The sequence below is a fragment of the Gossypium hirsutum genome, chromosome A13 (genome assembly GCF_007990345.1).
Source record: "Gossypium hirsutum isolate 1008001.06 chromosome A13, Gossypium_hirsutum_v2.1, whole genome shotgun sequence".
Lineage (NCBI taxonomy): Eukaryota > Viridiplantae > Streptophyta > Magnoliopsida > Malvales > Malvaceae > Gossypium > Gossypium hirsutum.
The window spans coordinates 90909844-90921442 of NC_053436.1; positions in this window are offsets into that span (position 1 = coordinate 90909844).

The window sequence follows — 11599 nt, forward strand, 5'->3', positions numbered from 1 at the left end:
AATATTTTTGAAATGCCATAGATGTATAAATTACTTATTAGGAAACTATCGAGAGAATTTATATATTCTATATCCATTATAAAAATGGAAAGAGGTAAAAGACCTTAAAGAGTTTTCAAATTGGATTGCAGAAACTGAATTTGAAGAAAATTTGAAACTGAATATAGGGAATTTTCCTGAGGAAGATACATAATCTGAAATAGAAGAAAACAAAAAAAAGGGCTCAAGTGAGTAAAAATAAAGATAATGTAAAATTTGTAACTCTCTAAACTCGACCTAGACGTCTAGACTAAGTCTAGTGAGTTACATCAATGATACTAAAATACCGCATTTATATCACAGTCAGTATAAACCATTTAATACATAATACCCCATACAGCAATTAAGCGAGTATACTATGTTTTCCAAACATCATATATCTTAGAATATTGAAATCCCTAATAGTAGTATTTAGAAGAAAGATAGAAGTTCAACCAAGCTCTATCGATGCCGACCCGTTCAAGACTGAAAACCACCTGAAATCCAATCAATAATAGAGTGAGTTGTGAACTCAGTGCATAAAGAAGTTTGTTCAACTAAAACACATTTATCAAATAGTTTCTGAATTCAAAAGTTCGATTTGGCAATAGATGCATTTCTAGTCTAGATTCGAGACAGATTAATTACAGATGTAAAAGCAATTTTAGTTTCATATACAGAACATATCAGATTCAGATGCAGATATTCCTAACCCCCATCCGCTACACACTATCTTCGACCATCCCAACACGCTATGAAGGGCATTCAATGCCAGCCAACCCTATACACCATAGAGTGTTTATCTAACAAGATTACAGAAACGTAGCTTAGTTGCTAGATCGTAATGGGACGAAGCACCAGAATCAGAATTATACACATGGTGGCTTAGCCACTAATTTAGAGCAGAATCCTTCCTTCTTCACAATATCCCAACCCATGTAGAATATATAAATCCACAATATGTATTCAGTTATTTTAAATTATTTCATAAGTAGATAACACAGTTCAATACCAGATTGAGTATCACAGTACACATACAAATATGGTATTCATACGTCCGTCACATAGTGTCAGAGAGTACTCGTTCATTCAAATTCAGATCATCCATACAATGAGGAAATCAATATCAGTCTTAGGCAACCTTTATGGCATCAAAAACAGGTTTCAGGCCCTTTTTATATGCTATACGGCCTGAGCACACTCTCATTTCATTTGCCCCTGTGGTTTTGAAACGTAAATAGAAAGTTACATGGCCTGGACACATGCCTGTGTCCTTGCCCGTGTGACTCACACGGCCTAGACACATGCCCATATACCTGCTCGTATGGTCCTAAGTCACAAACAGTGAGTTAAACGGCCTAGACACACACCCGTGTCATTTGCCCATGTGAACCCTACATTAACATGGCTACACACGGCCTGGACACAAGACCGTGTGGCTCCAAATCGATGAACAATGAGTTACATGGCCACTCACACGGCCTGGACACATACCCGTGTGCCTGGACATGTGGCATCGATAGCCACCATTTTCTGCGATCAAAACTCTCAAAGTTAAGGTTCTCGGCACGCACCTGAAGTAACTTTCGAAGTAGCAACAATGTAGGGATTCTCCAACGCCTAAAACAGATAGTTAACAGTCAATTAGCGATAGATCATCATCAATACTAAGTTTTAACGCAACATCAACACACTTCGACAAAATCCCAATTCCATTTAACCATTACTTTTGCGTACAAATGAAGTTCACGAATTATGAATGTTTGAGAAATCGTCGTTCTTGAGGCTTACTAACAATTAACGTGCAAACAGAAAAATTCTATCACTAATCGCGAAACTAATTTCATGGCAAAAGAACAACAACCAACTCACAAATTTTTTCGAAACGACTTACCTATAAAACTAACAGGCAAAATGCGAGTCTAAGTAGACTCTACGAAGTAACAAGAAATATGATCGATAATACGATGAACGAAAAGAAGTAGAAGAAGAAAAAGAGAAATAAAGAAATAATAGGGAAAAAAATGAAGAAGAAACGTAAATTTTAATTGATTTAACTTCCAACCAAAAATTTGACAGTTAGCAAAATTTTTTTAAAGCATACAATGAGATTCGGACTAAGGACCAGACAAAATACAGACAGATGCTTAACTAGTAAACCAGCAAGTTCATTCTTGACATAGGTTCACACAGAATTACACTTAACTAAATAATGCATGAATAAGGGTTATTCTAAAATGATAAAACTCTTAACGACGCGACTTGAACTCCAAACCCTAATCACAAAAGCAGAGCATACAACCACAGATACAGAGACTTAATTACTACAGATTCTCACAATTAAATTCTAAAATTTTGGGGCAATACAAAGTTAGAGACTAAAAGGTGTAAATAAGTATGAGTAAATAGAGTTGTACATATATGAAATGAAATTTAGAAAATTTTGAATCCATAAATGAAAAGTCTGATATATTTTAATGTTAGTCTTTTGAAAATAGAAAATATAGTAGAAGTATAAGAAGCGAAATAGAATAATGTGATAATTTGATTATAAAAATTGAAGAATGAGTTTTGAAGAAAACAGTATAGAAGGAAATAAAAATATTAGTCAAATTAATACTCAACATCAATAAGAAAATAAAAGAAAAGAAAATTTCTTGAATGAAGACATCGAGAATAGAGTAAGTCTAGGAGATTGACAATCTTTGAAGATTAGTTTATCTTTAAGTGATAAAGGAAGCAATTGAAGTGAAAGTTGGAAGCTAAAAACCATTAGGTTAAAGAGGAAAACTATGATAAATATAATAACCTTAGATAGTCTATTAGCAACAACTGGGCAAAGTAGATTCTAGAGGAGAATTGTAGCGATTCAAAGATCTACAAAGCTATTATATTATATATCTTTGTTCAATCAATGTTTGCTTTTACAGAAGAAAGATTAGAAAGAACATAAGTAATTTAGTTACAAGTGAATATGAAAGTATATATAAAGAAATTAAAAGTGAAATAATGATAATGTGAAGTGAAGGAAAAGTGTGAATAAAAGAAAGAGAGTTCACAAATAAAAAAGTAAATTTAGATTTGATTAAACATTGCTATGTAAAAGAAGAGTTAAAAGAAGAATACTACAATTAATCAAGTTTAAAGTCATACAAGAACTAGATAGATTGTGATAAGGCAATTGAGAATTATTAATTGAAAAAGGTGAAAAGATTTAGATGATCAGCAATAGAAGGATGTATGTTTACCCCTATTTTTGGCAGAATAAAAATTATTAATGGAATTTATACTTAGAAAATAAATCCTCACTATTTTCAGGCAGAATAACAATATTTTAAAGTTCTATGTTTAGCCCTGCCGGTACCATCTATTTATAGGGAGAAGAAGTGAAATCCTTGTTGAATTAGTAGAAGTCTATTTCAATAGAAAAACAAAATCCTAGTTCAACTAAGAGAGAGATGGAAACAACCATAGTTAAATATACTAGGGTTTGTCATCCCATGTAATAGCATGAAGGGCTTTTGGGCCTCTCCTATATTGGGTCTAATTATAAGTACTTTCTGAACTTTTAATCTAATACTTTATAATTCAATCCGACCCAATACAAGTTTTCCTATTTTCCAAAATAAAGGTCACAAAATTATTTAAATAAATAAATTAAATTTCTAATTAAATAATTTTCTCAACTTGATTCTAAATTTGTTAAAACATGACAACTTTACAGTAAAAGAACATATGAGAAAAAAATATTTAATATTTCTACATTCAACGGATTCACTATGACCAATTAATTTAATTATCATATTTGAACTCCAGTTAATTAATTGATTAATAATTTAAAAAACCATAAATTAATTTTCTAGGTCATTTCCATTTAGTGAGAAAACCACATTCATTTTCGAATGTTTCTCATTTCTCCAACTTTACAATTTCTATCCATTTCTGTTCGTTTGATTCAACATGCAGTTCATTTCTTATTTCAATGAGCTCGTAGAGGAACTGATTGGATATATGTAATTAGGGCTTAAATGATTTATAATTAAGTTCCAACTTTTCGCCTATTAATTATAAACTCGTTTAGTCGCAAAGTTATTTTACTATAGTATCGTGATTGAGCCCTCCCTAATGACATACCATTACGAAAGTAACTCGATCAGTGTTCGTCCAATGACATTTTCATAAGTGTGTTACCCACATTAGATATCCTTCATCTCTTTGGGATAAATGCACTCTCCAAATATGAATCTAATTTATCTTATGGTAATTATTACATCTTCATTCATGAAAAGTCAATTACTATCAAATAGTAATCAAGTTATTTATCACAAAGACAAATAACCCGTGACCATGTTTATTTTTCATCTATCATGTAATACTAATGAGAGAATATCATTTACCCGTGTCTTAGGCTATGAAATCCACTATTGTGGATGATGCTACATATTACAAAAGTCGTCTACCCAATGCATCAGCTTTCAGTTCCTTATTTGTTTGAACTCAGCCTTTTACTTACATTAAAGTATACAAGTTGTCATACTTTAAGGCTTAGAATTCGTATTTGACTAGCTGACATGATGGCATACTCTTGTAAGTTAGTCCGTCTAATTAGCAAGATTAGACCGATGTTGCGGCGGAATCGTCTGGCGAATTATTTTGCTATGATTTGTCATCTAGTGAACTTTCGTTTCTCTAGTATTGATGAACTTCTGCATTGGCAAGTTCTCCCATGTGTGAACACACCAGTGGCAGGTTCTTTTATAGCTTGGTTAATTGTTCAATATTTTAATTTGGAGTAGGCGGGACAAATAACAGTTATTTGTTAAACTCTTACTAAAGAACGTGCCATTCTTCATGACACTTGTAAAAACTCGTTAATGATGTTTGATTAGTGGAACCATATGTGATTAGTGGAATCATGTGTGCATGAAAGACGATTAGGTAACTTGTTATACTAGGATTATGGGATAATTCCTATATAAATATGATGAAAGATTAACAGAGAAGAACTTTACTTTCTGTTTCTCTGTTCATCCTTGTTCTTTCAAAAGGAAACCTAAAGTATTTTTACAGTGTGAAGAAGGTAACATCAGCTTGATTGACCTTTCTCAAGCCAACTGTTGGTAAATTCTTAGGTCATTTAGTTTATTATCAGGGGATGATACAGTCATAGGAACCATTTATAAAGGTTTCTATTAGAGGTTAGAGGGAAGGAAACTTTCTTCGGGTTAATGTTTGCATGTTTTCGATTCTTGTTTTTACATTAAAAGTTTAGCTATTTATGTACTTAAAGGAGTGTTTAATCTTATTTAGCTAAAGAAACGAGAGAGGGCTTGAGTGCAAAGGGAAATTGACCTTGTAGATTAGGCAAATCTTTTCTGGTAATCTCTGGTGAGTTCCTTTCACTCGTGCTCCTGTTAAATCTCATCTAATTCCTTGATAGTGTTGTCTTCCTGATAAGTATGTTATTTACAATCAATTGTGAATTTTTGTGTTAACAAATTAAAATGATAAATACAATATATGCATGAATGGTTTTGAATGGATAGTCTTCCTTGGCACACAAACTCCCTATTCGAAATGGTGGAAGGGGGAAATGGTAGAAACTGTTGAGATGTGATGGGAGATATGTATGGAGATTATGATATGAAATGAGATTACATCCGGTATAGTATGTAAATGCAAATCGTGATTGGTGAATTCCTCGAACTTGCAGGAGGACACGTAAGTGTTCGAATTAACAAGGAGGATTTGCAGATATGAAATACTAGCTTAATGGAGTATTACTGTGAATTTGAAATCATGACTCTTCGGAGTGATATATGGATCAGAAGCTAACGCAAGGAAGGGGTCCATGAATAGTCTATGCAAAGCATGCAAATGTTACATAAATTTAATGTATGTGAATAGTACTTAAATGAATGGGTATTTGCTTGAATTGTGCTTAACAGTGAAAAATATTCGCATGTGAGCTAACTTGGATTATGATGTGAAATTGTCTATGGTTATGGTTAGACTTAACTAGTATTCGCACGAAAGTTAAGTTACTGGTAATTGTATTTAGTGGTGGATAGTATCCACTAACAAACCTTAAATTGTTTGATGTTATGAATCCATTAACGGATCTTATACAAATAAGTTGGTGTATCCATGTGTAAGTTGTTGGTTTTGCTGAATGGTAAAAGCCCATTTAAATTTCAATTCTTGAAAACCTTAACAAAATGTTTATTATTTATCTTTGGAACTCACTCAGTTTGTTATGAACTTACATAGTATTTATTACCTACCATTTCAGGATCTGTTGAGAAAGAGGACTTTTGAAGGAACTCAGCCAGCTAGCAAACTTTTTTGTGAGCCATTCATTGTTCCATTGTAACATGTATATCATTTCGGGGCTACCTATGGTTTTAGTCTCTTGTATTAAATCATATAAAAGTGGATTCAAACTTTTTTATTTCAATTGTTTGTATATAATGAATGTTGGCTCTTCGCCCACTAAATTTTATATCATGCGAGTTAAACTTACTTACCCTGTGGCTCTGCAACCTCCACCCCCTTATTGTGCCTTCCCTAGCACCCCCGCGTCCTCAAGATTTTGATAAGTTTTCACAAACATCCAATCGATAAAATCTAAAATATAAAAGGAATTTTGAGGGAAATGAGATGAAGATCTTGCTAAAGTTGAGTATTGGTTGGAAAAATTGGTCGACTGCACACGTGTACATTAAAACAATAAATTTATATAACAATTTTGAAAGTACAATTTTATTGCAAACATATAGTGTTAGTTGTAATATTTGTAAGTGTACAATAGAACACTTGGAGTATTCCAAGGACTGAACCTAAAGAAGTTGGCGATTTAATAATTTCAATTAAAAAATACATGTAAGAAAGGAATCTAGCTAACTACTCACTAATTTCTATATCATGACAAAGCATAAATAGAGATTTTTAACACAAATTTCTAAACTAACTATCATAAGGACTAAATTACAAAAAGAAAAAAAAACTAAGAAATTATCTGGTAAATAACTAATAGTGGTTGGTTGACTTTGATGTGGTTCACTGGACTTTTAGAAAAGGGACATAAATTGCGTAAATTACTAAGTAACTCCATTTTAACTTCCAATCTCAGTTTTATTGACTTAGACAAATTAGGTCTGATTTATCGTTTGATCTTACCGGTTAATCCAGGACTAATGAACGGGTGCACGATAAGATTACCTTCTTGTCACACTTTGTCTAGATGTTCCCTTAGGGGCGTCATTACCTAAGTTCTTAGTTCTATTCAATTTAGTCCAATTTGTTATGATTCAGTCCCTTATCTAAAAATCAACTTACCCACATCTCTATCAACTAATCCCCTAGGGTTTAGTTACCTATTACCATATTAAAGCTAATAAACATGAAAGAAACAACTAATATATCCATAAACATCAAACGTAAGAAAGCAAAGATAAAATATTGGATTTTTAATGAAGAAAACTAAAAGCAAAGTAAAGATGACCAACTAGTAGCAAGGTAAGAAGCAAGAAACATTGAAGGTAGAATCTTTAACAATTAGAACTAAAGAAAATTGAAATAATATTAACAAAAGATTAAAGATTGATTACAAGAAAGTTTAAAGTCTTTAACATGTAAATAAAACTAAACTTCAACAAAAACTAACTTGACTAACAACTAGGAAACTAAGTAAAACCAGAAAGAAACATAAACTAAAACCATAAAACTATAGAGAAGAAAACTACCCTACTCCTAAGCTAAAAGATTAAAGAAACCCTAAAACTAAGGAGCTTTGTAAGCTAAACTACAAATAAAATGAAAAGGAAAAGAAACCCTAACCCCTAACCCAAAACTAAGGAAAAAAATGATAGAAACAAAAATGAAAAGCTCCTCTTTTTCATTCAGCCAAAAGTGGATTTAAATAAATGATTTCAACCTAACTTTTGGACCAAAATGTCCCTAGGCATCTAATTTTGATTGGTGTGGCCGTTGGACAAACACTATCCCTACAGTCATTTTTTTGCTTCAAGCTTGGGTATTGCGATATCCAGGGTTAGGTATCATGATACCCAATTTAGTATTAAAATTTGAGGCCTTGTGGGTCTCGGTATCGCGATATCCATCCTTGGTATATAGTATCGCGATACCATTGCATGTGACCTTTATTCTCCTCATTTTAGCATTATAAAGGGTATCACGACTTTTATGCTTCGATATCACGATACCCCTATTCTAAGTGATGTTTTCTTCATGTTTAGGCTACTGTTGACTCCCTACAACACTTAATCAACTTATTAAGTTCCCTATGGCACATGTAACACCCCAAACCTGACCTAGACGAATCTGGAGTCTTATAAAAATTAATTTGAAGAAAATCAACTTAAATAATAAAAACTTAAAAATTTCCAAACCATTAAAACAACATAAACAACCCAGTCCAATAGTTTTTAAAAATAATAGAAAAACAAGGTAAAACATACAGAATAGCATAAGTTCAATAAAAAATAAAAATAATCCAACGAAGATGACCGAGCTTCCGCCACACCGAGCCACCTAAGTCGGTGGGTTACTTAAAATTCAGTCAAATAGACAAAATTAGTTTACCGACACAGTGTGTAACTTATAAATTTTATTAAGTATAAATTATTATGTAGATTTTTAGTTTCTCATTACTCAAACAGTTCACAGAATCAGATACGAAAGTAGAACAGAATATATATCAATTACAGACACAAATTATAACAAATACAGATATAGGTTTCCTACCACATCCGCTACACACCATCTCCGTCCAACCCTACACATCAAAAGGGTATCGAGTACCCATCCATCCCTACACACCGTATAATTATCGTTTGTCACCTTTAAAGTGTCGCAGACTAACTGGTAGAGCACGGTGTAATAAATCACCAGAATCAGATACATATACGTGGCTTAGCCACCAGTGTTGGCAGATTATTAGACTGCCCACACTTCCTCCTTTAATCATTCGTAATCCCAATGTTGATGTAGATTTTTCAGATATCAGATATAAGCATACAGGTTTACAGATTCAAATTAACTCATTTAATACAGAATACACTTACTCACCAGTCCACATATCGATTGTACATATAAATAGCAGTTTGTGCATAAACAAATTATCAGGTAATGGGTTTTATAGCCCAAATCAGATCATATGAAACTTACAGTAGGCCTACGTCAATCTAGAATGATGTTTATAGCCTTAATAAGAAAATTCAAATTTAGGACTATACGCTCGTGTAGATTCACACGGCATGGTAGGCTGGCCTGTGTGGTTTACACGGCCTAGCACATGTCTATCTGGCCCATTTCATTTCCACACACGGCTTACTATATGGCCTTTTGGTTCAAAATAGTGAGTTACACGACCTAGCATACGGCCCAGCCTACGCTTGTGTGATCCCTGACCCACAATATATCTCACACGGCTTAGACACATGCCCGTGTCTCTAGCCTGTGTGCTTGAAATTTTTAAACAGTGAGTTATACGGTTTGACACGTGATCATGTGGCTCACACGGCCTACCATACAACCTAGCACACGGTCGTGTGGCATCGGAAACCATGTTTTTCAGCTTTTGTCATTCATAAGATTCGGTGTTTTCATTACACACCTGACACAGTTTTGACATGGAATCAACCAAGGTGAATCCAAAGCCTAAAAACGACAATCTAAAGGCCAATTACTAGAATTAACATACAAAACCAAAACTTATGTCGCAAAGCTTCGACATAAAACCCCATTTCAAAATTCAATGCTTACCTTGCACGAAATTGTGAAAAATAGAACTAGTGCATTCGAATAACGATTCCAGTAAGATATTTACCTGAAAAGGAAGCCAATCAAACACTTAAACAGAAATTTTGAGTAAACTAAGTAGAAAACCAATTTTGACAAAAACTAAACAAGAACAACCATCTAACAGAATTTCTAAAACAAAAACTCATGCAATTAACTTTTCAGTTGACAAACAACATAATATGCAACTTCCCCGATAACATAGTAGCAAAAAAATCAATAACGGAACTTTATAGTTTATGGAAGAAGAATAATAATAAAAGAAAGAAAAAGAAAAAAGAAAAAAATGGAAATGAACGTGAAAACAAAAGAAAGGAAAGAAACAATTTAGTTAAAATTAAGAAAATAAAATAAAAAATAATAAGAATAACTAACTCTGCAGAGTAGTAAAAACATATAGTTTCCTCTTCGCTTAAACAGAGACTCAATCACTAGACCAAAGAGTATACAGAAGCTTAACCATTGAACCAGGAGGCTCATTCTTGACACAGATTAACGTAAAAATAAGCTTAAGTCAAGAGGTCAAGGATAGAGGTTAAACCAAAATAAACAATAAAAATTCAAAAAGAGAGATTCAAACTCTCGATCTCAAACACATAAATAGAACACTTAACCATAAATATAGAGACTTAATTATTGATATAATTTATCTAACAGATGTTCAAAATTTGGTGCGTTATAGCACGATTGGCCATTTTGGGTCTTAAAAGTGTTAAAAACATAACTTTTCATTTATTAAAGCTAAAAATGAAAACTAAGTAAAAACACGATAAAAAACATATAAATTGCTCGAAAATAAGCATGTTGAATGTAATGAGGAGACTAAATTGACACATCAATTTTGGTAAATAAAAAACACACAACGAGTTTTTGACGAGATGATCTGCTTACCAAGTGACTATTTGAGGTGTGTTGTCTTGTTATTAAAAGATAAGGCGTATCAGTGGTGGACTATTCACCTTACAGATGCTTAACTTGGCTTTGACATCCACTTTCCTATTGAACCTGCTTGGAAAGAGTTCGCTAAGGAATGGAAAAATTCGAATAGATTTTTTCTTGTTGATAACCTTGTTGAAACCAGTGTTGCCCCCATCACTGGATGTGAAAGGGATGAGAATGAAAAGGTAGAAGTGGAAGAAGATAGTGTTAACCCTAATGATGCAAGTACAAACACTTTATTTCATTTTTTATGTATTTCTTGTACTCTGTCATTCTATTTTGAAATGAAAAGACTAGCTTTTAGTTATGTCTTAAACATTTGATAACTAATTATGAATTTTCCTTACTAAGTTGTTGAATTAAGTTATAATATTAAATTACTAACCAACAACAAAGCCAATCGCGATTGTAAATTATTATACTGCTCAATGTAGATGCGATCTTAAATCTGCATACTCTAAAAAATATCAATTGGTTTAACTCTTAAGTAAACTGTTTGAATGGAATTACGATCGTAAATTGATGAACTCAAAATAAGTTTTTCATGATCATAAATCAATGAACTAAAGCTGTGATCGTAAATAAAAAAATTGTTTGAATGAAGTTACGTTCGTAAATCAACGAACTCTAAATGAGTTGTTTATGATTGTAAATCAATGAACTAAAGCTGCGATAGTAAATCAACGAGCTTTAAGAATGTCAGTTGTGACCATAAATCAACAAATTGTTTGAATAAACTGTGAATGTAAACTGGCGAACTCTAAATGAGGTGTTCATGATCGTAAATCAATGAACTAAAGTTATGATCGTAAATCAACAA